The following is a 6,000-nucleotide window of genomic DNA, read 5'->3' on the forward strand; positions in this document are numbered from 1 at the left end:
CCACGTGCACGAATGCCTTGGTCTTAGCCCGGATAGAATGACTCGACGAATGTCTTGGTCTTAGCCGGATGTAGCCACTAGCACAATTGCCTTGGTCTTAACCGGATATAATTTCCAGCATAAATGTCTTGGGACTTAGCCGGATATCATTCAATTGCTCATGCACACATGCATCAATAATCATTAGACATTCATATTTCATTTCCGTTACTAAGGCTCAAACGCAAATATAATCACAAGCATAATCGCCTTGGGACTTAGCCCGGTATCATTCAAATACTCATACACACATAAATCAATAATCAATATACATCCATATTTCATTTCACATAATTCAAGTAGGGTCACTTCTTGAGGACTTACCTCGGATATTGTCGAACGGCTTTTACGGCTATTCGATCACTTTTTCCTTCCCTTGTCCAATTGTTGCCCTCTAAGCTCTTGAGCTAATTCAAACAAATTCAATTTATTAAAACCTCATTGTGCTAGCTTATGGCGAATATGACAAGGAGTTTAAATGGTCATATGGCCACCCTTTAGCTTGAATACACAATGGTCATGCACATTTTATACTACATCAAGCAATTCAATACAATTCATTCGAGCATCAAGGAAAAGCTAAGGCCATCAATAGGCTCCCTAAGGCCGAATATACATGTCCATGTTGAGGCCAATTATGCACTTAATACCACACAAAATCAGCATGCATTTTACTAGTTAATGCTTTGCATATTGTAGCTCAAAACTTATAATATAGCATCAAGCACTCATATGTGTGCTAGGCCGAATGTGCTTGCAATTTCACAAACATTCTTCAACATCTTCTTCTTTAAACAAACATATTCATCACTTACTTCATAACCAAAACATCATGTGCAAACATATATATACATATATGAGCATGGCGAATTTCAAGGTGTCCATATAGCCATCCAAAACACAAATTTTAACTAACATGCAAGAAGCATGAACCATGCTCATGAATGCATCATGGCCGAATACATCACAATCATGCCCTTTCATCTTCAATCATGGTTAAACAAAAAGAAAACTCAAAGTCTTACTCAAGATGGCTACAAAGAAATTTCAAGAGTAGACAATCCATCATTGCATGCATCATCATCAAGCTTCACACTTAACATGCAATGGCTTTACCACAATACCAACCTTGACCAAATACCACTTCCATGGCATAACAAGGATTTGAACCATGGCTAACATGAACATCAAGTTGGCAACTAAAACATGCATGAATCTCATGACACAACCTCATACATACCTCAATCTTGATGCAAGTTTAGCCAAATATCCTTCTAGATCTCTTCTAAACAAAGGAAATAAAGCAAAATCTCTTCTCCTCTTAGTATTTTCGGCCAAAAGGAGAGAACAAGGATGAACAAATTTTTTTTCTCTTCTTGGTTGCACGGTAATGGGGGAATGCTACTCTCACACACATTTTTTTTCATTCTTTTCTTACCCATGCTTATTTGTTTATTATTTCTCCCTAATGCCCAACAAAACATGTTTCATGCTTATTTAGCCCATATCTCTTTGTCATGGCCGGCCATCACTTGTAAAAAGGGGAATTTGACATGCAAGTCCATTATTTTGCATGCATGCTTTAATTAGTCATCACACATTTCCCTATCGTACTTTCAAAGTTCACTACTAAGTCCTTTCTAGTGGAATTCACCTTTATAACACTAAATCAATCATCATAAAATGTCATACATGAGCACACACATATTATAGGCATCAAAATAAATTTTTAATTATTTTTATGCCTCGGTTTTGTGGTCCCGAAACCACATTCCGACTAGGGTCAATTTTGGGCTGTCACAAATCAGTTGAGAGTATTGATGAAAAATGAAGTGTATTTCATTCATACATCACTATTGGCATGTTGCCATTACATATATCAGAATAAAAAAAAACTTACAAGTCAAATTTCTACCTAAACATATACCTACTTCCACTAAGCTTTTCAAATAACAAAAACTTAACTTGTACATTAACACAAAGCTAGTTAACAGCTCCATCAACATCAAATTACATCAATCAAAAGGCTTATAGCAAACCAGACTTCAAAATGAACAAAATATTAGTTCAAATCCAACAGCAACACAAAACCAAGGTTGCTGCATGCTTGTCACGAGCTTGCATGGCCAGCTTCTAGCTGCACTTGCTTCATACCAACTGCATAGAGATCAGCTTCAACACTCCTCCTTGAGCTCCATGCTGCAAACTACCATCAATCTTCTTAGCTTGTTGAACCTTGATGTACTTAGACCCTTAGTCAAAATGTCAGCTATTTGAGCCTTCGAATTGCAATGAACCAGCTTTATTTCACAAGCTTGCTCCATCTCCCTTATTACATGCAACTTTATGTCAAAGTGCTTAGTTCTACCATGGAAGACAGGATTCTTTGCAATTGTAACAGTAGACTTGTTGTCACAAAGTATCTCTGTTGCTTCCTTTTGGGAAAGGTTCAAATCTGCTAGGATTTTCCTTAGCCAAATGGCTTGATTTACTGCACTAGCAGCAGCTACATACTCGGCCTTAGCTATTGATTGAGCCACTAAAGACTGTTTTTTGGAACTCCAACAAACCATTGCTGATCCCAATGTGAAAGCATATCCTGATGTACTTTTCATATCTTCTTTAGAACCAGCCCAATCACTATCTGTGTAACTTGTCAACTTTAGTTTTTCAGCCTTGCTAAATAACAGACCATGATTTAGAGTACCTTTAATGTATCTTAGCACTCTTTTTGCAGCTTGAAAATGCAGCACATTGCAGCAGTGCATGAATCTAGAGAGTAAACTTACTGCAAACATGATATCTGGCCTCGTTGCAGTCAAGTATAAGAGACAACCAAACACCCTAAGGTGCTCTACAGAAGGTTTGAATCCGAACCAGGCTTCAAATAGAGTCTTTTGTTCTAAGGCTTTGGTTGGAAGCCTGTTTTGTAAGTAGACTGCAGTGTTAACTGCTTCAGCCCATAAGTTTTTAGGCAATTTCTTCTCAAACAAGAGACATCTAGCCATATCCAATAGACTTCTATTTTTTCTTTCACTGACCCCATTCTGCTGAGGTGTATAGACATTAGTTAACTGATGTTTAACACCAGCTTTATTGCATAATGCTTTGAATTGAGCTGAGGTGTACTCTGTTCCATTATCAGTTTTGATTGTCTTCAACTTGGAGTCTGTTTCTGTTTCAGCTGCAGCCTTGAACTTCACAAATACTTGAGCTACCTCTGACTTGTGTTTCAAAAAGAAAATCCAACAGAATCTGGTATAATCATCAATAAAAAGAATGAAATACTTACTTCCATTCAAAGATTCTGTCCTCATAGGGCCACAGACATCTGAATACACCAATTCCAACTTAGCTGAAGCTCTCCAGGATGTTTTTGTAGGGAATGGAAGCCTGGCTTGCTTTTCAATTTGACAAACCTCACAGACATCTTCACCTTGTACTGACTTGGTGAAGTTTTCAACCAGTTCCTTGCTAGCCATTTGAGCCAACGATCTAAAATTGGCATGACCAAGTCTTTGATGCCAAAGCTTGGTGTCTTCTGTTGAAGCAACATGGGCTGAGTCACCTGACTAGTTGACTTCAAAACATTTGTCACTCATAGTGACTTTCACGAGGCTTATTCCATTTGGATCTGTGATTTTGCACTCTTGGCCCTTGAACAAAACAGAATAACCCTTATCCAGTAGTTGAGCAATGCTGAGTAAGTTTCTATCAATCTCAGGTACCAGAAGCACATTTGTGATGACTTTGTCTCCAGTAGAGGTACATATGTGGACATCTCCCTTTCCTTCAGCCTTGATGAACTGACCATTGCCTATTTTCACTTTGGTTTTGCAGCTTCTGTCCAGGGTTCTAAAAATAGTTGCATCTGGTGACATGTGGTTAGTGCAGCCACTGTCAAGAAGCCAACCTTTGGTGACCTTGTTTTTTGTAGCTAAGCATGAAACTGTAAAGACATGTTCTTCATTGTCATTGCCTTGTTCAGCTACTCTAGCCTCTTCACTCTTGAGTTGTGGTTAATTTTGACCAGGTTTCCCTTTCTCTTTGCAGACCTTCTCAACATGGCCTTTCTTCTTGCAATTTTGGCATGGAGCATCTGGTCTGAACCAGCATCTGGCCTCTGGATGACCGGGCCTTTTGCAGTGCCTGCAAGGTTTATCCCATTTTCTCGAGGCATCAGTTTTGGATTTATCCCTCCAATTTTTCTTGCCTTTGTAGGCAGCATTACTTGAGCTAGGCTTGACTTTGGCCTGAAATGCACCCTCCTGGTGCTCCTCGATCCTGCTAGCTCTTCTTTGCTCCTGAGCATAAAGAGCATTGATAAGCTCAGTCAGGGAGATCCTTGTCAAGTCTCTCGAGTCCTCTAAGGAGGATATCTTTGCTTCATATCTCTCTGGTAGAGTAGACAGAACCTTCTCAACAATTCTTACTTCATCAAATTGCTCACCAAGGAGCCTTATGCTGTTTACAACAGCCATTATCCTGTCAGAATATTGCTTAACAGTTTCCTCCTCTTTCATTTTCAGATTCTCGAAATTCCTTCTCAAGTTGAGAAGCTGCTGCTGCCTTGTTCTCTCAGTGCCTTGGAACTCCTCCTTAAGCTTGTCCCAAGCCTGTTTTGGGGTGTCATAAGTCATAATCCTAGTAAAGATCACATCAAAAACACAATTTTGAATACAGGACATAGCCTTGTGCCTCTTAGTCCTCTCATCTGCATGCTGACGAAACTGAGCCACAGTGGGGTTGGCCCTCAGTGGAGCTGGCTCAATGTTTGTGTTAACAACTTCCCACAAGTCAAATGCTTGGAGGTATGTCTTCATCTTGACCACCCAGATATGAAAACCTTCACTAGTGAAGATTGGTGGTGTTGCTGGAGAGAAGCTAGCAGAAGCCATTCAAGTTTTTGAATCAGGCAGAACAGATCCTCAAAGACAAGAGCTCTAGATACCAATTGTTGGTGTTAACGAGCAAGGGAGCAGCCGGTCGAGCTTGGCTTGAGCAGCAAGTCACGATGCTTGCGGAACAAACAAGAGGGAATCAAGCAAAAGAAAAGAAGACAGAAGAAGAAGTAATGGAATCAGTTGAAAGTATTGATGAAAAATGAAGTGTATTTCATTCATACATCACCATTGGCATGTTGCCATTACATATATCAGAATAAAAAAAAAACTTACAAGTCAAATTTCTACCTAAACATATACCTACTTCCACTAAGCTTTTCAAATAACAAAAACTTAACTTGTACATTAACACAAAGTGGTTAATGACTCCATCAACATCAAATTACATCAATCAAAAAGCTTATAGCAAACTAGACTTCAAAATGAACAAAATATTAGTTCAAATCCAACAGCAACACAAAACCAAGGTTGCTGCATGCTTGTCACGAGCTTGCATGGCCACCTTCCAGCTGCACTTGCTTCATACCAACTGCATGGAGATCAGCTTCAACAAATGGAAGACCTAAGGAAATAAAATACTTGTTATCCGATATACTCATGTCAAACAGATACCCAAAGAAGAAAAGAGTTAAAGAAAGTGAAAATTAAAGAAGTGACTAACCTTCAACAAAGTTGATCTTTACAATACTTCTCGGCTTACCATCACCTTGAGCTCAACACTCTTAATTGCATGAGGGCAGCCTTGGGTAAACCTTGGCACCTTCAAGAACAAAGGCTTTGAAAAGCCACGGTCGGGCGACCGGGAGGTTACCTCAAATTCATAAGTTACAACACCCATTATTCTAAAATTATTTCAAGTCTTTTCTTTGAGCTGAAAGAAGAGAAGAAGAAATGGATGAGTGAGTGAGTGAGTGTTTTAATGTGTGGGAAGCTAGAAAACTAGTATATTATTTATAGACTGAACTTGATGATTATTTCAATTTTTGATTGGAGTTATATATATATATATATGTATATATTAGTCAAAAAAAGTATCCCAGATATGTCTAAGGAAATT

General features: G+C 38.8%; 1 long non-coding RNA gene across 1 annotated transcript; it reads right to left on the reverse strand.

The window, feature by feature from the left end:
- Positions 1-5,132: 5,132 nt before the first annotated feature.
- LOC128288296 (uncharacterized) lies at positions 5,133-5,678 on the reverse strand. Its single transcript, XR_008278731.1, has 2 exons — positions 5,605-5,678; positions 5,133-5,505 (listed from the first exon to the last, which is right to left on the reverse strand). It is a non-coding gene; the product is annotated as an uncharacterized LOC128288296 (long non-coding RNA).
- Between the last annotated feature and the right edge of the window lie 322 nt (positions 5,679-6,000).

The sequence above is a fragment of the Gossypium arboreum genome, unplaced genomic scaffold, assembly GCF_025698485.1.
Source record: "Gossypium arboreum isolate Shixiya-1 unplaced genomic scaffold, ASM2569848v2 Contig00198, whole genome shotgun sequence".
In the NCBI taxonomy this organism is placed as follows: Eukaryota; Viridiplantae; Streptophyta; class Magnoliopsida; order Malvales; family Malvaceae; genus Gossypium; species Gossypium arboreum.